General features: G+C 41.8%; 1 non-coding gene and 1 pseudogene across 1 annotated transcript; both read right to left on the reverse strand.

Moving 5' to 3' along the window:
- Positions 1-1,822: 1,822 nt before the first annotated feature.
- Positions 1,823-1,890, reverse strand: Gm52221 (annotated as a pseudogene).
- A 14-nt stretch (positions 1,891-1,904) lies between these two features.
- Gm24390 lies at positions 1,905-1,966 on the reverse strand. Its single transcript, XR_003951669.1, has one exon. It is a non-coding gene; the product is annotated as a U7 small nuclear RNA (small nuclear RNA).
- Between the last annotated feature and the right edge of the window lie 10,853 nt (positions 1,967-12,819).

Consider the following 12,819-nt stretch of genomic DNA (forward strand, 5'->3'; position numbering starts at 1 on the left):
TGAGCAAGCCAGGGGAAGCAAGCCAGCAAGGAACATTCCTCCATGGAAGCTCCTGCTTCCTGACCTGCTTGAGTTCCAGTCCTGACTTCCTTTAGTGATGAACAGCAATGTGGAAGAGTAAGCTGAGGAAACCCTTTCCTCCCCAACTTGCTTCTTGGTCATGATGTTTGTGTAGGAATAGAAACCCTGACTAAGACAATGCTTAAATGAAGTAGACACAGATTTTGTTATTCAGTTTTCCTTAGGATGTAAAATGAGAACAGTTACATGAAAACAATTATTATAAACACATCCTAGCCCACTAACATTTGTAAGGGCTTGTAAACATTTGTGAGCAGTGAAATAAGGAACTCAAAAAAAAATCACCTAATACCATCACGTTTCATCACTGTTCCATAAATAAAAATGAGCTACAAGATTTCTATCTAAAGGGCACAGAGCTTGACCTAGACTTTGAGAGGGGACCAGTGGGAACAAAATCTAGAAAGCAAAGTTTACTGTGGCTCTTAGGTCAGAGGAGTGAGGAAAGTTCTCACTCTCACAAAGAGGGAGGCAGGAACAAGAAGGGGTGGCTTTTAGTATGAAGTTCTCAAGTATGTAAGCAGGTATTTGTCTACAGGGGGACAGCCTTAGCATTTCCGATGGCTGTACTGTGGGGAGGTGTGACATTATTAAGCTGGAGGCATTTCTCTAAGTCCTATGATTATCTGGGACTCTTCAAATCAACTGAGGTCAGTTTTCAGGATGTTTGCTGGCAGCGTTAGGGAGCAGGGCTTGCAAACTGTAATCAGTCATAAATCTTCTGTGAGGGAGAGTGGAACCTGTCACCCTGGAAAGCCCTGAAATCAGGGGTTCTGTGGACTAGTCAAGCAAGGAAGTCTGGCTAGAAAAATGGCAGTTGTGAATGCTCCCAGCCATACACTTAGCCCTCTCTCTCTCACCACAAAAAAAAAAAAAAAAAAAAAAAAAAAAAAAAAAAACCCTCCCACCATCAACATTGCTACCAACTGATAAATGCCAGGTCAGAGAAGATAGGAGACCTGAGTGAGAGAGTAGCTTCCAGAAAGCAGCAAGTCAGCCCTTTCCCTGTAAACAGGGGCCAAATAGAATTTAGTTTTACCTTCCTTCCTCAGGTAACCAAGGAAGTGAAAGAAGGAAGCTTGACTATAGGAAGATCCTTATCTACTGCACAGTATGCAGTCAACGGTAAAGGGGTAGAACCTTAGACAAAGTTGGCATCCATTAAGGATAGTAGAGATTCCTAATAGTGGCTATCTACTAGAGAGAGACATCCTATTTTCTGAATCCAGTAGATCTGGGGGAAAAAGGAGAGAGAGACAGAGAGAGAGACAGAGAGAGAGATAGAGAGACAGAGAGAGAGGAGCAGCCATCTTGATAACCGTAGAGTTCCCCACACCACAGTGACCAAACTCATATTCCAAGCATTCCAGGAATCTGTTGTTCTGAGCAAGGCTTAGACAGGTAACTGACTCAGAACTAGGGTTTGTGATCACTGTTATGGTAGGAAGTGTTCTATTGAGCCTAGGGAGACCCACCAAGGGTCTACAGCTGGAGAGTAGAGTAGACTTATAAATATATTAAAAGAGGGATGCTAAGAACCACCCTCCACTTGGAGGGGGCGTCCTGAGAAAGGGGTGTTTGGGAGCGGCTGAAGAAATTACTCTAGGTCAGTGCTAGATGCAAGCTGACAGCTCTGTAGTCTGTTCAAGATAGCTCCTTAGACAGCTCTGTAGATAGTGTTTGGCTCTGTAGTCTGCTCGAGATAATTCTCTGCTCAAGACAACTCTATTTGAGATAAGTCTTGAGTTTTCTAACCAAAGTCAGAAAACCTGTTAGAAAAAAAAAAATTCTGAAAGAGCTGTAATAGCTCTCTAGGATAGCTTTTGGGTTTTTCAACCAAAGTCAGAAAACTCACCAGAAAAATTCTAAAAGAGCTGTATTAGCTCTCCAAAGAGCTCTCTCTAGGTAGCTCTCTCTTACAGACCAAAGTCAGGTCTTTTATTTGCATATCAATTTATTCATATATCCCAGGTTGCCTTTTGCTTACTCCACAAATCAGCATGTTATGACCTTAGCCATTTGATTCATAGAAAAGATAAGCATATATTTTTTAAACATAGCAAATGAACTCAGAGATCTACCTGCCTTTGTAAGCACAAACAGTAAGCTTAACTAGGTGAGATCCGGCTCTGAAATCACCACTCCCACCATGCTCTGTCCCAGGCTAACCTTGAACTCAGAAGTTTGCCTGCCTTTATAAATACTCTTTCAGTTATTCCACAACCTTTCAAATTTTTAAAAATCTAGGCTGCTGCTACCAGCAATCACCACCTACATTTGCGGTAAGTCTTCTCTCATCAATTAAGCCAGCCAAGATAATTCTCCACAGAAGCACTCATAGGCCAACCTGGTGTATACAGTTCAGTTGTAGCTCCCTTCTAAGTGACTCTAAATTGTGGCAAGATGATAAGAGAAATCAAGTCTCATGTTCACTGGATGTTGTTCAATGGATTTGTGCTAAGAGACTCAGGTGTCTTGTTTTAAGTTGCTTTGTAAAAACTAGATATATTAATGTGATTATAGAAATCATTTCACTATATCAAACACACTACATGTTTTAAATGCAATCAATAAATTAAAAATACAATCCAATACCAACATGCAAACAGGTGTTACATCTCAATTCGCTAACAAACTATTCAGATGAAATTAAACACTTACAATATCACCCTAAAGAGCAAAATTCTTAGTAACAAATTTAACCAAAAGAGTGAGTAGTATTTATAATTGCAGTATGATATTCCCTTATTGTAATATATTGGAGTACCCTATTTAATATGATTATTTATATGTATATGTATACACACAAGAATGTTATTCATCCCTTTTTTTTTCTTTTTCCTCTCTCTCTCTGGCCCAAAGATTGATTGATTGATTGATTGATTGATTGATTATGTATAAGTACACTGTAGCTGTATTCAGACACCCCAGAAGAGGGCATCAGGTCTCATTACAGATGGTTGTGAGTCGCCATGTGGTTGCTGGGATTTGAACTCAGGACCTTCAGAAGAACAGTCAATGCTCTTAACCTCTGAGCCATCTCTCCAGCCCCAGTGTTACTCATCCTTAAAACCCTATCATTTGCAGCAGTGCAGATAAGAACGTAGAAAACACCGCACGTAGTGTCATAAAATCTTCGAAGCATAAGCATGCATGGGGTGTAAAAGAAAGTATTTTAACTTAGCAAAGCAGAGTAGAACAGTAGGTGCTGGGAAATGAGGGGTCAGCTATACAGCCAAATAAGTTACAGAGAGCTAACCTTTGCCATAGAGATTCTTTATTTTTTTAAAGATTTATTTATTTCATTTTATGTATCTGAGAACACTGTAGCTGTACAGATGGTTGTTGGGAACTGAATTTGTAGGACTTCCACTTGCTCCAGTCAACCCTGCTTGCTCCAGCCCAAAGATTTACTTATTATTATAATTAAGTACACTGTTACTGTCTTCAGACGCACCAGAAGACGAGTCAGATCTCATTATGGGTGGTTGTGAGTCACCATATGGTTGCTGGGATTTGAACTTAGGACCTTCAGTAGAGCAGTCAGTGCTCTTACCCGCTGAGCCATCTTACCAGCCCGCCATAGAGAACTTAATTAACACTGTGTTGTATGCTTGGAGTCTGTTAAGAAGTGGCCAGGTTTTAAGTACGATAAAGGAAGTGTGTAGGATGATGGGTATGTTAATTAGCGTCATTGTGGTAATTTATTTTTAGCCATGTGGTTTTCATGTGTGTGCTCTTGTTTGTCAAATACACCTCAATAAAACTAGGCCCATGTTAGCATACAGGCATTATCGAGTTTTGAACTACTTTTTGAAAATTTACAAGAGTTTTCTTTCTGGCCTTTTAGGATCTGTGATTCTTAGCAGATGTGTGCAGCAGAGCCAGCTAAACCATGGCTGGAGACCTGCAGGGTCTTTGAACCCCAGGCATTTATCAGTTCACACGGGTATACACAAAGCCATAAAAACTACCATTAATGTCTATGCATACTAATTTGGGGTTCAGCATTTGAGCTCAGTCTTTTAAGTTATTTCTTGCTAGTGCCACCTATGCCTGAGATGTCAACAGTAGGGATCGCTGCAGAGAGGTGGACTGACAAGAGAATTCAGCTCCACAATACTTCTGTGTGTCTGCTTTGGATGTTGTGAGTAATTCTGTGCCAGCCAGGACAGTAAACAAGGCTCTGCTGTGTAGACCACTGGATCTTTCTGTTTGCCCTTGAATCATGGCTGACCTTGTCAACCGAAGCCTTTGCTTTCTTCCTATCAACAGCCATGTCTGTAATTCAGAATATCCCTTAGCTCTGATTACATAAGTAGGCAGAGTTCTGTGTCCAGATGGGATTAATAAATTAGATTACTGCGCCCCTTGAAGTCAATGAGTTCTTCTCTAATTGGCTTATAGAGATAAGAAAGCACTCATATGAATAGGCTAGCCTTCAGATATTCCAGGAAAACCAGAAAATTGAAATGTAATACTTTTAATGTACTCAGTACAAAAGGTATCCCTGCAGAGGCCAACTCAAAGAAAGTAAAGAGACAACTGGATGCTTTGGAGAGACCTGCAAACCACATGTCCAATAAGAGAACACATACCCTAAGTCTATGAAGGCTCTTACAACTCCGAAATGAAGACACAAGCCAATTGAGAATAGGCCATGGACTTCAACATTTCTTCCAGCTATTGTTTTTCATTGTCCACATGACCAATAAACACACTGAGAGATGATTAAAATCAGTTATCATCGGAGACATGAAGATTAACATCACAAGGAGGTAACTGGGCATCCACCAGGAACTGATACCAACGATAAGGAGAGAGTATGAAATGGCATGGGGACCATATTAGAAGGGAAGTTAACCTCTTCTTCAAATCTTAATCTGTGTAATTTATGACCCAGCAGTGTTCCTGGCTGTTGCCTAAAAAGAAATAGAACAGCATTTGTATGCACACTCTACACTGATGCTCATATCGGCTGTGTTCATAATAGCTACAAAGGGGAAATGGCCCAGGTGTTCGTCTACTAATGAATAGAGATGCCGAATACATATGCAAGGGAATGCTGTCAAACAATAAGAAAGCTATAATGCCAGCTCTAGTGCACAGATGAACCTTAAAGGAATCTTGAACCTAGACAGATGGCTTAGCAGTTAAGAGCACTGGCTGCTCTTCCAAAGGTTTGTTTGCTTGGTTGGTTTCCCAGCACCCATATGGTGGCTCACACCCACCTGCAATTCCAGCTCCCGGGCATCAGACAGCCTTCTCTGGCTTCTGAAGGTACTACATGCATATGGTGTCTAGGTATGCATGAAAGCACAATACCCATACATGTGAAATCAAATAAAATAAATCGTAAAAGGAACAGAATCAGATGTGTATATATAAGAAACAGGTCTGTTCCTATAAAATGTCTTCAAGAGAAAGGTCAGTGGAATCAGAAAGGAGTTTAGGGGCTGCTCAGAGTTGTGGGTAAATTAGAATTTATAGAGTTTCCTTGAGATGACAAAATGTTACAAAGTTACATTGTGGCCTTTTTTATACCACTATATGGATATAACAAAACACTAATTATACACTTTACAGTTAAAACAGTAACTCTTTGAGTTATATTTCAAAATACTAAAAATATTTTAAAAGTTAATTTAAATAGACTCACATTTAGGTAAATGCTACCTGTTGAAACTATTTTTATCTTAATAGGGATAAGCTTTATATTCTGATTTATCAGTATTTGGTAAAAATTAAAATATATTTTTATTCTACTTGGAATATGTTCTTCTTAGACAAATATAGGTCTATTGACCAAAGAATTGACATTCCTATGTCTATGAAAAATAGAAATCAGTGTAGAGCAGCCTAGATGGTTTCACTTAGCCTATGCTGGTCCCAAACTTATTTATAGCCAAGGATGACCCCAAACTCCTGATTATCTTGTTCTAATTCCCAAGTGTTGGTACTACAGGTTACACCCCCACACCAGGCTCAAATTTGTATTCGAATAAAACCATTACAATTATGAAATTGCATTTTTGGCGTTATGTTGTACTTTGTTGGTTTGACAGTAAGTTCTGAGCTTTTTAGGTTACTAAACAAAACTGAGTAAAGTAATGGATATTCATTGGGATGCCTGTGTTATTTCTAAACAAAATAGAAATATTCAAACACAACATGACTTACTCAGTGTTACTTTGAACTTGAAATTTTGCTTGTTTGTTTATTTGTTTGTTTGTTTTTCAAGATAGGGTTTCTCAGTGTAGCCCTGGCTGTCCTGGAATTTACTCCGTAGACCAGGCTGCCCTGGAAATCACAGAAATCTACCTGTTTCTGCCTTCCAAGGGCTGAAACTAAAAGCATGCACCACTACTGTTCAGCAAGCTTTTGCTTCTTTTTGTTTGTTTGTTTGTTTGTTTGTTTTGTTTTTGTTTTTCCGAGACAGGATTTCTCTGTAGTCCTGGAACTCACTTTGTAGACCAGGCTGGCCTCAAACTCAGAAATCTGCCTGCCTCTGCCTCCCGAGTGCTGGGATTAAAAGCATGTGCCACCACCGCCCAGCCTGCTTTTGCTTCTTAAAATATTCAAAGATCCACCCTTTCTGTAGTATATAAAATCATTTTGGGAGCCTTGAGTATCTAAGAGATACATGTGCTTCCTGGTCTAAGGCTGGAGTGTAAGGGTAGGTGTGGCTGGGTAGCAAAGTTGAATGGTAGACAATCCCAATGGCCCAGGACACAGACATGGACTGCAAACATGGTGGCTCTCAGAAAGGAACCATGTTCAGGTTGTCCTGAGAACAGTGTGCTCAGGTTATTTTTGTTCTCCAAACTACTTTGCAATCTTCAAATTCTTCTTCCATTTTCCTATATCTATGTGTGTTTTATACACATTTTGCATGTGTGCAGGGGCTAGCACTTGATATCAAGAGTCAACCTCAATCCCTCTTCCACCTTGTTCACTGAGGCAGAGTCTCTCAATCAAATCCAGAGCTAGGAAGCTTGCCTAAGAGATCACTTGCCTCTGGTTTTTAAGACTGGAATTAGAGATGAGCTGAGATATCCACTCTACCCCTGAACTCACTGTTATGCCAAGAATGACATGGATTCTAGGAATTCAAATTCAGGTTCTCGGGCTTTCAGCAAGTGAGCCATCTTTCCAGTATCTACACTATTTAAAATGTTTCTAAAGAAGCATTTGGGGCGGGGGTGGGCGGGGTGTGCTCGAGCACACATGCACACACACACACACACACACACACACACAAGCATTGGTGTGTGTATGTGCACCATGCCTGAGCACCAGAAGAAGGCATCAGATCACCTAGAACTAGAGTTACAGGCAATTGTGAGCCTTCTGGTGTCAGTGATGGGCACTGAACCTTCATCTTCTGCAATGGTAAGTATGCCTAACCCCTGAGTCTTTCCTCCAGCCCCGTTCTTCACTATCTTGATAATTCCCTTATTAAAAGTTCAATCTGTGGATCTTTGGGAAATTTTCTGACAAAACTTGTGGCTGATTAGGCAAATAAGATGTCCTTTTATTCACATGGATACTGTCAAGTCAGAGAAAGGACCAGCCTTTCTCTGGAATAATAGTACTATTTTGTTGGAGATAATTCATCAAAAAACAAAGTGTTGTTGGACTTTGAAACATTCCCTGAAGGCTGGTATGCTAAAGATACAGTCCCTAGTGTTATTGGAAGATGGTGGAAACTTTAGCAGGTACATGTATTTGGAAAAAACAAACAATTGGACATGTGCCCCCCCATCTGTCACCCACCTTTTTGTTGTTGTTGTTTTTTGTTTTTTTGTTTTTCAAGACAGGTTTCATCGTACAGCCCTGGCTGTCCTGGAACTCACTCTGCAGACCAGGCTAGCCTCGAACTCAGAAATCTGCCTGCCTCTACCTCCCAAATGCTCGGATTAAAAGTGTGTGCCACCACTGCCCAGCTCACCTCACCTTTTTATGATTCTTGGCTACCACAAGGGGAAAAGATATTCTACTACTCATTCCTACCATGACATTCGACCTCAGTGCCATCCAGAAATACAGGAGCCAGTGTCCATGAGCTGAACCCTCTAAAACCATGAGTCAGAATAAACATTTCCTTCTTTGATTTTTCCAGGGAACTCTGTCACAGTGATGAAAAGTTCACAGTGGGAGGTGATCAGGAAAACTGCTTTGGAAGAAACCTATGGGGAAGAGTCTTGGACGCTCCCTTATGAGTTGCATTCTGATTTTATGAAACAACTTCAAGACACTATCAGTGCTGGGTGAGTGGTAGCAATGCTGGTGTGCAGAGGTGTAAGCCAACCTCCAGCACGTACAGAATTGAAAATATAGAGGCATACCTTAATGCAATGTGAAAAAAAAAAAAAAAACTCACCCCAACACTCTGTAACCTTGGCTGTCCTGAAACTCACTCTGTAGATCAGGATGGCCTGGAAGTCAAAACTCTAGCTACCTCTGCCTCCTAAGTGCTGGGATTAAAGGTGTGCAGCACCACTGTACAACTTTCTACGTTTAAAATTAGCAGAATGGGCCAAATTTTAGCAAGCTTGAGGCCTTTTGGTGGGGCAGGAAAGCTCCCCCCATCTAACAATGAAGAAGCTAACTCTTCTTTTGATTTTTGGAGACAGGGTTTCTCTGTATAGCCCTGGCTGTCCTGGAACTCACTCTGTCGACCAGGCTGGCCTAGAACTCAGAAATCTGCCTGCCTCTGCCTCCCAAATGCTGGGATTAAAGGCGTGTGCCACCACACCTGGCTGAGAATGCGAATTCTTACTTTCTGCTTGTATCCTATAAGTGTCCTACCCATTATATCTGTGGCCTAAGGACATGTTTGTCCTTTGACCAATATTTATCTTTTAACTGTATACTGTTTATTTCTGCTCAAAGTTTTAAACATTTTAGTCAGATTTGTCTCCTGTATTGTCTGGCTTCTACGTTTCCCCCTTAGTCAGGTTTGCACTAGGTTAAATTGTCACTTTTATCTGTGCAGAGAGAGGGTACTTTATAAATGTGTCAGAAAATTATGGGGCAAAGCTCCGAGGGGACTTTATTCTAACAGTAGAATTATGGGCAATTTTAGTCACGAGACAACAGACAGGACTGCAACCACAAGCGACAGACAAATGGAAGTGGAGGGTTCAAAGTTGGGCTCACTTTTGGTCAAATTAATTGCACAGGAAGTTGCTGTGTCTTCGCTCCTCAGTGTGATGGCAGTGAACATGCTGAGGTTATCTTTAACATGTTAATCAATGAAAGCAAAGAACGTAACTGCTCTCCTGAGCAAGAAAGGAGCCTCTGCCCTTCCCTCCTCACTAAGCCCAGGCAGGAGATGCACATCAGTAGCAATCACACTGAATTCTACTCTTCCTGCAGAATCTGGCTTCTATATTCTTTTACGTGTCCAGAAAATAATGGACTTTTATTAAGTATTTCTCAAATTTAATTTCTAATATATGACATAGAATAAGCCTAGGTGGATACTTGATAAGTATAAAGCCAATATAAAGACTTTTGTAGAAAGGACAGGACATGTGCTAAGTGGAGTCTAATCTGCTTTGTACTCGTTACTATTCTGAACTATTTGGAATTCAGCATTTGGTCAGCACCAGGTTCACTTACTCAGTTCTGCTCTTAATGACTCCCATATGGTATTTTATAACTGATCTACTCTGCAAATCAAGGGTCGTGGTGTGCATCCAGACCTGTTGTATCTTGCATGGGTAAGCAAGACTATAGTAGTGTCAAGGGTTTGAAATAGGATAGACATTCACCAAGCAATGTTCCTATGACCCAAGGCTATGTCTCTGCAAAATAATAATAATAATAATAATAATAATAATAATAGTAATAATAATAAGTCTGTCTTCCACAGGTGTCATCTGCTCACCAGACACCATAGTTATCAAGCACAATCTATCATACCTATGCAGAATTTCCGTATGCCATGGGCCATCCTGGGAACCAATCACATATGTACAAACACAAACTAACTCTGTCTAGTCACATTCTCCCTAGGAGTTTGGAAATGAGCCCCAAAGATTAATCACAGGAATCTAAAGTGGAAGATGAGACCAATAGATATGGTTCCCCATCTGAAGAGGCTTCAGAGCTGTGAATCTGAATTGGCCATATGTAGACTTGTCTTCTGGGCTACTAGGTCATTCAGTGATGGTCAAGTCTAAATCACATATCACTTCCTGCTTCCTGTCCCCAAGATCCTGCCCAGCTGGACGGACATCCAGAACGGGCAGCTACATAGCTAGACCTCAAGGGGCTGAAGGTGCTGTGATGTAAAAATGAGCAGCTATAGGAAATGAAACCTACACAATGTTAGCTGGGTTTCGGGGAACAACCAGTGAGTGACATTAATATTGATCCCCATAGAGTCTTCTCCCAGTGATGGTGTGATGTCAGGGTTTTGTAACCTGAAAACAAGACCCTGTTCATAGCTGAACTCCTGGTAAATGGAAGAACAAAGGTCTTTTAAGAAATAAACTGGGTCTGAGAAGATGGCTCAGTTGGCAAAGTGCTTACTACCCAATGTAAGAACCTTGGCATGGTATGCTGTCCTGTTCCACTGTCGGGAGGGCATGTAGGAACTTGGAAGTCAGGGTCCCATTTTAAAATGGAGAGGGATGTACATGTAAACGATTGTTCTAGAGAAGAGGCCTAAAATATGGTGGGCCACTCCAGGGCAGTGCTCCACCATGCTAAGTAACCAGTTCTAGGACTTCATGGTGGCGTGACATCTTTGCACAGATTCCTACTTCATCCCGAGATGGCGGAAACTGGCCCCAAGCTAGGCACTGATCTCCTGAGCATTCCACATACTCAGAAACAAATATGGGTCACTTGTGTCCCTCCAAGTCCTCAAAGGCACAGTGATTTGAAAATAGCATGTTCTCTTGCTGTGTATGTGTCCTTCAGTAGCAAGTTCACTTTGCTTCAGGACCTGGGCTTAGAAGCCACTATCTTAAAACCTTGTTTGTGTAACAAAGGAAAGTTCTGAAAGACTTCATGCTGATGCTACTTGATACTCCATCGAGGAATAACCAAGTCACTTCACTCACAACTCATTGGTCAGAATGAGTCATGTGACTAACCCCACCCAGGGAATCAGGAAGTGTTGCTACCTGCCCCTTCCTGGAGGATTTGGGATTTGAGCAATGCAAATTGGTCTTTGTGAAATTGATCCATCTGTCAAATATGTCTGAAGCTGCGAGCTGAGAAAGCTCAGTTTCTTCTGGACAGCAGACTCTGAGAAATCCTATAGTATGGTGGAAGGGGATCTGGAACATGGTGGTATGTATGCGTGGCCTTTTGGTTACATAGGCATCTTTCACTGCAGTTGGGGCTGAGATAAACAGCTTAGAGGGATAGTTCATGGAAAACACTGTCAGAGATCCACATTATCACTTGGAAAGCACCTACCCCAAAACCCGGCATGAGCTCTGTGTCCATGTGCTTACTGGCTTATCTAGCATTCTCCCCGCCCTCTCTGTGTATTTGTGTGTGTGTGTGTGTGTGTGTGTGTGTGTGTGTGTGTGTGTGTGTATTCTTTCCCAGGACATGGCTGATAAGACAATATGCTGTAACTTTGAGGCTCTCGGGGAGTTAAGTTCTCCCCTTCCCCTAACAGAAAGAAACTGAAGGATGTCCCCTGTCCCTGTCATGTTATACTATCACTTCCAATTGTCCAGAAACTGAAGGGAGCAGATTGGTCTAGTCTTTCTTTCAAGGCCCCATCATGGCTGCCTATGGCCATGAGGCTAATCACTCTGACATTTCCTCTGCGGCTTCCCTTCAGCTTCCTGTCTACAAACCAGTGTATTGTTTATTCATCTCCTCATATTTTATTTGATGTTATTATGTTTGTAGTTGTATTTAACTCTCCACCTTGCTGTCAAATGCCCCCCCCTTCCTTATATTTCTGATGATGGAATTCCCATTGGTACAGAGGGAGAACAGGAGCTAGGATGTCAAGTGACTTTCATTCAGTGGCATGCTACTATGGATCCCAGAGCTACCTCATCACCTTAGTCCCTTATATCCCTCAGTATAGAAAACTGCTCTCCCCTCTTCAGAACCACTCCCCTGCTATGTGAGTGGTGGATATATCTGGGAATATCATCGGCTGCATGTGCTTCTCTGGCTTACCTCAGACCATCACAACCCTGGTGAAAATATAAACCTTAATAGCCTTGAGAAGATGCATTGCCTGCTATGCTAGAAAGAATGTGGTAGAGGATAGGGTGCAAGGATTTCTGTTGCTTCTGTCACCATGGGAGGGGTCAGCTTGGGAATGGGAGAGGTAAGCTAAGAGTCCTTAAGTCCATCCACAGGAGCCTCTGGAAAGGGAGTGGCCTTTGATGAGTGGGGATGAGGGAAGAATTCACTTGTGTGAAGGGCTAAACATGACAACAGCAGTTGACGGTGTCGAGTGGAGTCCTTAGGAAGGTTTGGGTGAAAGGAATGAAGACAGGGGTGAGCTGCCTGGGTTCACAGGCCCCACAGCTCTGGTACACATACAAGGCCCAAGAATCTGGGTGCTTGGCCACTCAGGTGGCTGCCATTGTGTGAAGGAAGAGAAGACTGCTTTGGTCTCCAAAATATGAACACGGGAATCTTTACAAGCTCTGTGCAACAGGATAAATGAAAGCATCCATGCCTTGCCACCAACGTGCCCAGCCCTGGTCAGCTGCTTAAGGAAAGAAAGCCAGAACACAGTGG

The sequence above is a fragment of the Mus musculus genome, chromosome 15 (genome assembly GCF_000001635.26).
Source record: "Mus musculus strain C57BL/6J chromosome 15, GRCm38.p6 C57BL/6J".
Lineage (NCBI taxonomy): Eukaryota > Metazoa > Chordata > Mammalia > Rodentia > Muridae > Mus > Mus musculus.